The sequence below is a fragment of the Vulpes lagopus genome, chromosome 8 (genome assembly GCF_018345385.1).
Source record: "Vulpes lagopus strain Blue_001 chromosome 8, ASM1834538v1, whole genome shotgun sequence".
NCBI classification, from domain to species: domain Eukaryota; kingdom Metazoa; phylum Chordata; class Mammalia; order Carnivora; family Canidae; genus Vulpes; species Vulpes lagopus.
The window spans coordinates 19,158,770-19,167,098 of NC_054831.1; positions in this window are offsets into that span (position 1 = coordinate 19,158,770).

Genomic DNA, 8,329 nt, shown 5'->3' on the forward strand with positions numbered 1-8,329 from the left:
TCCCTCTCCTTCTGCCCTTCCTCCTACTTGTCCTCTCTTGCATGCTCATTCTCTCAAATGAATAAACAAAATCTTTTTTTTTTAATCCTCTGATTTTATGTTTTACTATAGAGCTATAATAATTAAGACAAAAATTCAAAAAATTTTAAGGTTTTGATAAAAGAATAGAAATAAAGATCAACTGAAACAGTACAGTAACTTCAGAAATAGATCCACTTATATTTGGTAAATTCATTTTCCCCAAACATGTCAAGCAAGTCAATGGGTAAAGAAAAGTCTTTTCAATAAATGTTGCTAGAACTACTGGATATCTGTATTTAAAAAAATTGACCATTAATTCCATTTCACACTATTACAAAAATTAGAAGTGTATCATAAAGCTAAATAAAAAAACAAAAATTACAAAAGCTTGTAGAAGAGAACAGAGGTGAAAATCTTAGATAAGACTTAAAAATGTAGACTATAAAAAATAAAATAAAATGTTTTTCTTTACAATGGACATCATTAAGACAATAGAAAGCAAACTGCAGAAGGGGAGAAAATATTTACAATTCATACTCAACAAAAAACTTGTATCAGAATAGATAAAGAACTATTAAAAGGTGCAAACTTCCAGTTGCAAAATAAAAATATCATGGAAGTGAAAAGTATAGTGTAGAGAAGAGTCAATAATAGTGTAATAATTTTATATGGTTTAGATGGTAATTACATTTATCGTAGTGAGCATTGCATAAGGTATAGAATTGTCAAATCATTGTCATACACCTGAAACTAATACTAATATAACATTCAACATCAAGTACAATTTAAAAACTCCTACAACTCAGTAATAAAAAGACAACCTTAGTTTTTGGAAATGGTTTGAACAGATATCCAAATGGCTGATGAATACATGAAAATATGCTCAACATAACCAGTCATCAGAGAAATGCAAACTAAAACCACAATAAAGTACACCTGTATACTCATCAGAATGGTTAAAAATTAGAAAGATTAATAATACCAAGTATTGGCAACGATGTGTAGCAACTGGAATTCTAGCACACTGCTGATAAGAATGTAAAATGTTACAACTTTGGTAAATATATACCTATGTACAACTCAGCTGTAGGAGTATGAAGATAGATAGCTATAGACAAGACTTAAACTGACTTAAACTGTATTTACAAAAGCAGCCGGTAAGGTAGAGTGGGACATGGGCTATAGTTTGCTGCTATGGTCTAGACTATCTTTTTGTGCCAGAGAGAAAGGAAGTACCCAAAGAATGAAGAAAACATATCTCAATGACCTAATCTAGGATAATCTGAGCATAAAATAATGATTAAGTAATAGAATAATACATTGAGTAAAATAAGAATCACGAGTTAGGCACACATTTATAGAAAGTAAAACTCTCATTTGTAATAGGAAGTCAATAAATACATATACAAGAGGGCAACCCCGAGTGGCTCAACGGTTTAGCGCTGTCTTCAGCCCAGGGTGTGTTCCTGGAGACCTGGAATCGAGTCCCACATCCGACTCCCTGCATGGAGCCTTCTTCTCCCTCTGCCTGTGTCTCTGCCTCTTTCTCTCTCTCTCTCTCTCTCTCTGTGTCTCTCATAAATAAATAAATAAATAAATAAATAAATAAATAAATAAATAAATTTTAAAAATCTTAAAAAAAAATACATGTAGAAGAAATCCTGGAATTAGAAAATCAACATGCAGCAGCCATGGCAGTAATAGCTCATTAAAGCAAAGAATCCCTAACAGACACTAAAACCAGTGGGGTAAATTTTGATGAAGAACAGGACATTTACACAAAATACTAAGTACAAAATATGTATTAACTTTACAATAGAGAAATGTGGCAGACAGGATTTTAGCGGTGTGAAAAATGTGTGTCCCCTAATATAATGTGCTAAGAAGGACACAGAATTACTTTGGTGACATTCATGAAAATATATAATCTGAATGTAATCATGAGGAAATATCAGACAAGCCAAAATTGAGGAACATTCTACAAGGTAAGTTGCCTTCACTTTTCAAAAGTGTCAAGGTCAGAAAAGCCAAATGAAGACTAAAGAATAGTTCCAGATTCAATAAAACAACCAAATGCAACATGTGATCATGGATCGGATCCTAAATCTGTAGGGGGCATTTTGGGGACATTCAGTGAAATGTGAATGGGACCTGGGGGTTAGAAGTGACCATTGTCTCAATGTTAATTTCCTGACTTTGATGGCTGCTCTGTTATGCAGGAGTCTCTCCTTGCTTTTAGGAAATATTAATAGGTAATGGCTTAATACCTGTAATTTGTTCTCTAAGGACTCAGGGAAAAAAAGATTATTAATGTATTGTTTTACTTAATATAGTTGAGTAATTGTCCCAAAATTTAGTGGCATAGAATGACTATGCCATAAAGGCATATTATGCTCATGGATTCTGTGTGTCAGGAATTCAGACAGCACACAGCATAGGAGGCTTGTCTCTGCCCCATGATGTCTGGGACCTCAGCTGGAAGATTTGAGGGCTGGGGGCTAAATCATCACTCCCTTGTCTGGTGGTTGATGTTGGCTGTCAGCCAAGCTGATGCTGATGCCGTTGACTAGAAAATCTCTATGTGGCCTAACCGTATGTCCTGGGCTTTCTCACAAAATGACAGTTGAATTCTAGGGTATCTCAAGAGAGATAATCAGGCCGAAGGTATATCCTTATTATGACCTAATCTGAGAAGTCACATAACCTCACTTATGCTGTATTCCATTGTTTATAGCAGTCACACACCCATGTAGGTCAAGAACAGAGGCTATAGACAGTACTTCTTGATGAGGAGTGGCAAAGTTCTAGAAGAGCAATATGGAACGGTGGCATATTACTCTGGCCCTTTCAGAAAGTATCATCTATCATGTCTGTACGCTGAGAAAAAAAAGAGAGAATGGTAAGACAACTGTGGTAGAATGTCAACCACTGGGCAATCTAGGTGAATACAGGAATGCTTTGTATTACTCTTATAATGTTTTTGAAGTTATTGCTGTTTTAAAGCTAGAAAATAAATGATGAGAATGTATTTCATTAAGCTAATAATGCTCAACTATGAATTTTAAACAGACTTGGTTGAAAAATGAAACAAGTATTAATATTAATTAAAATAATCATATAATTATTAATACTTATTAATTACTAAAATTTCAAGAATGTTTTAAAACATTACATTATCTCAAAATGAAATTTAAATATCATATGTTGTAATAGAGTCCTACTGCCCATGACTTTCACTACACACCATGGATTTTCAACCTCTATAATGCAATATACTCTTTTTGGGCAGGCAATCATGCACTTGAAGGTCACAACAAGGTCAAATCATCATAAAAGTTTCTAAATGCTCACACTCAGTATCAGGACCTATTTCTTAGTGGACCACAAACACATAGTGTGTGGGCTACACATGAAGCAGCAACACTCTAAGCTGTATTTCTGGTGTTTTGTTGAAATAGTTCAGCCTGTATCCCAATTTTCTGAACACTTTATACTTCCTTGTCCAGTTTGTAATGTCATTTCATCATAAACCAAGTTTTCATATAATTGGCCCTTTTCTAGGTCCTATATTTTATTCCATTGGTCTTCACTACTACCACTTTGTTTTTAATTATTATAACCTTAAAAGATGTTTTACTCAGTACTCTTTGTTATAAACTTTTTGTAAATTCTCTATCCCATTATTCTCTCAGAGGACCTTTAAGATACCATTTCAGGTACCTGTGTGGCTCAGATAGTTGAGTGTCTGCTTCCAGCCCAGGTCATGATCCCAGGGAGTCCGAGTTGGGCTCTCTGCTCAGCGAGGAGTCTGCTTTTCTCTCTGCCCCTCAGGGAGCTGCTTGTTCTCTCTTACTTTCATTCTCTCTCAATAAAATAAATAAAATTCTCTCTAAATAAATAAAATCTTTTTTAAAATTTTAAAAATAAAATACCACTTCAAATTAGGAAAGAATCACACTTGTTTATTTACTGGAATGCAACAAATAATTGATTTAGACAAAAATATTATCAAATGGTCCCTTCCAGGAACAGAATATATCGTTTTATTTATACGCCTTTGTATATTTGTATATTTCATTCAGAAGAGTTTCATATTTTTCGGGGTGCCTGAGTATCTCATGGGGTGCCTGGGTGGCTCAATTAAGCATCCAACCATTGGTTTTGGCTCATGATCTTGACGTCCTGCTATCAAGCCCCTCATGGGGCTCTTTGATCAGTGGGGAGTCTGAGGATTCTCTCTCTCTCCCTCTCCTTCTGGCCCTCCCCACCACCCAGGTTCTCTCTCTCTCTCTCTCTCTCTCTCTCTCTGTCTCAAATAAATAAATTCTTTTAAAAAAAGAAAAATTTCATAATTTTCTTTTCATAGGTCTATTCATTTCTTATTAGAGTTATTTTTGGATATTCAAGAAGGCACTATCAGATACTGGCAGCATAAATGAATATATCTTCATCAAGGTCCTGCTCAAGCCTGAATTGTGGACAGTGGTAGAAATCAGACTGTTAGATGCAGGGTCTCTCGGCAGAAGTAGAGCATGTTACAGTCCAACATGTGGTCAGGATATACTCATCCTAGGGAAGAGAGGGAAGTGTGTAAAGTTTGGGTTTGTGATGATAACTCAGTCATCCGAAGGAAAAGAGCACATGACTTTGTCTAAAACCTAAAGAAAGAGAATGTTGTGAATAAAATTGGAAACTCTGTTTATACACCAGACTTTTGGGAGAAGCTGATTCTACAGTTTCTACAGTAAGTAAGAAAACCAGAGCCAGAACACTTTGGGGGAGGGGGAAACAAAGTAAATGAATAGCCCTGCTAAATATTACAGCATATTTGTAAAACACAAACATTAAATTATTTTGGTATTAAGACATAAATAAATTGATAAATAGAACTGAATAAAAAGTCCCAGACAAAAAAAAAAAAGTCCAGACATTAACCAAAATATATGTGGAAATGTATTCTCCCTCCACCCCTTCCCACCTCCCACCCCCCACCTCCTTCTCCTATTCACAGTCTCTCTCTCTCAAAAAAAAAAATTTTTTCACTGCAACATTGTAACAGTAAAAAATTGAAAATAGCTCAAGTATGTATCAATAGAGCAAGGTAAATAAATTACAGTAATCCATAATGGAATATCATGTGCCATTTTTCACAAGATAGTTTTTTTTTATACTGCTTCAGAAAATCTCTGCTATATTAAGTGAAAAAAAAGCAAAGTGCATGTACTAGTTCACTAGGTCTATTGTATCAAAATGTCAAAAGCTACGTGGCTTAAAACAACAGAAATGCATTGTCTTATATAGTTCTAAAGGCTGGAAGTGCAAAATCAAAGTGTTGGCAAGGCCACGTTCTCTCTAAAGCCTATGAAGAAGGGTCCTTTCTTGCCTCTTTCAGCTTCTATTCTTGGCTGCCAAATCTGAGCCTTTCTTGGGTTGCAGGTGCATTACCCCAGTCTTTGCCTCTGTCATCACACAGAATTCTCCCTGTATGTCTGTCCAAATTTCCCTCTCCATATAAGGACACCAATCATATTGGATTAAGGTCCACCCTAATGACCTCATCTCAACTTAGTTACATCTACAAACACCCCATTTCCAAATAAGGCCATATTCATAAGCACTGGAGTTTAGGACTTTAACATGTGTTTTGGAGAGACACAATTTAGCGTATAATTGTCCAGAATAATACATAGTATGCTGCATTTTGAGTAAGAAAAGGAGATAAAAATACACTGCTAGTATTTGTTAAGAAATTCTAGAAGAATTTAAGTCATATATAATATAATAATAATATCAGAAACTAATATAAGGGGGGATCCCTGGGTGGCTCAGCGGTTCAGCACCTGCTTTTGGCCCAGGGTGTGATCCTGGAGTCCCGAGATAGAGTCCCACGCCGGCTCCTAGCATGGAGCCTGCTTCTCCCTCTGCCTGTGTCTCTGCCTCTCTCTCTCTCAGTCTCTCTCTCTCTCTCTCCCTCTCTCTCTATGTCTATCATGAATAAATAAATAAAATCTTTTTTTAAAAAAAGAAACTAATATAAGTTTTTATACTAGAAAGAGGGAGTAGAGCATATGCAGGCAAGAAGGAAGCAAGATTGTATGTTTTCTTATATTATTATTATATGTTATTTGTTATAACATGAACCCTTTACCTTTCCAAAAAATAAAAAAGTAATTCAAAAAATCACTATGAGGGGCACCTGGGTGGCTCAGTTGGTTGAGTGTCCTGCTCTTGATTTCAGCTTGAGTCATGATCCTGGGATCGTGAGATTGAGCCCAGCATTGGTCTCTGCACCCAGCAGAGAGTCTGTGTGAGATTCTCACTCTCCCTCTCCCTCTCCCCCAAACCCCCCTGCTCTCTTTCTCTAGCTCTCTAAAATAAAAATATATCTTTAAAAAAAATCACTATGATATACTGAGACGCAATTGTACTTTGGGTCCAGGGTAACAGGGGATGGCATAGCGTGACTTTAGGAGTGTCAACCACCATGCCCAAGCACACTCCTCAGTGGCATGTGGCCAAAACAGTGCCAATAGAATAGATACCAGCAGCAGCACTCTGAATTCCAAGCTGAAAGGCTCATAGTTCTGAGGGGCCCTGGCAGCTTTGGGACCCATGAGTCAGTAGCAAGAGAGTCTAAAGTAGGTAGCAATTCAATATTTTTAAAAGATGACACCTGGGAGGTACCTTTACGTGACTTTTTACATTGCAGAGACCTCACTAATTGGTCAGGGCTGAGATGATCTGTTTGTGAATATGCATGAGATACTCCCTAAAAACTGCCAAAAATAATTTTAAAGGATTTTGAAGGGGAAAGAGGGTCTACAGCATAGAAATAATGTTTGTTTCTACTGTTTATGTGATCCCTAGAGATCAGTCCTACTACTTACAAGCTGTGTCACCTCGAGCAAGTTGCTTGACCTCTCTGTGTTTCAATTTCATCACCTACAAAACAAAGATCCCTTCCAATTTCTTTTTTTGTACTCTTCCTAAAGATGAGTATATTTGCCCACTTCACATCAGGTGTGGCATGCCAGCTGGCCAATAGAATGAAAGAGGAAGTGATGGACAACATTTCTGAGCAGAAGTTTTCAGAACTGTTACATGGCTCAGCCACTTCTTTTCCCTCTGTGATGAGTTCAAAACAGAGGTGGCTACTTGACCTTGACATCAAAGTGAGGAAGAGCTGCTGAGCTACAGCTGACCCACAACCACCATGAAATATGAATGAGAAATGAACCCTTGCTGTTGAAAGCACTGAATTTTGGGTTTCCTTGTTACCACAGCCCCTACCTAGCCAATACTGTTTGATAGAGAGCACTTTCTCCCTCAGGGTTGTTGTGGGATTTACATGAGTCAATATGTAGAGCATTTCTACTTCTATAATCACAGCTGTCACATAGTTATCACTACTTGTGATATTACTTGTGACTGTTCTGATGGTTAACATTAACAGTAAGCTTGTGTTGTGATAAACGTATGGATCAATGAAAAAAATAAATAAATCTTAATAAAATGCTAAATTTTGCATTCACTACATGCACACTTTACCTACTGTATCTCACCTAAAATTTTACATCAATTATATGAGGTTGGTCTTAATGAGCTCAGTTTTACTATGAGAACACTGAGAAGTTTGAGAAGTTAAACCTAAAATTACATAATAACAAGTAATAGATCAGGTATTCAAACTAGCTATAGCTGTCTCCTTCTACTTTATTACACAGCTCCCCTCTGACCTGGAAAAATGTTGAGGAACTCAGAAAGTTTTCAACTTTGTGCCACCCTTAGAATGCAGTTGCTCTGATCCAGGAAGCCCAAGTGACTTGGAATGGTATTCCTCCCCCAAATCACTGTGTGAGATTGCCTTCTTTTCTTTCCTTCGTTTTCAGCCCACTCTCTCCCATCTCACCTCTCCTTATCATCTCAGCAAGTCCAAAGCTGAATTTTCAGAAATTGAATTGGTAGAAAATGGACCAAGTAGACTAAACAGCAGAGCCCATGGCCATGACCTCCCTGCTCCCCCTACCTCTGCCATCCCATCCAACCAAACTGATCTCAACTGATGTGTCCCCAATTCCTGACGCTTGTCCCTACTAGTCCCCCACAGACCTACTTTTCCAAGAATGTCTGTCTTGGGGAAATGAGAACTGTGACAACATACCAAATCATGCAAGCTCCATTTTCTTCTCAGATGTGGATGGATCCTGTGACTCCTAACTGCTCATCAACTCAAATCCTCACAGTTTTTTCTCCACTGAGTGGTCAGAGTGACACTTACAGACAAGGACCAGTTCATATTGCTTCCTGA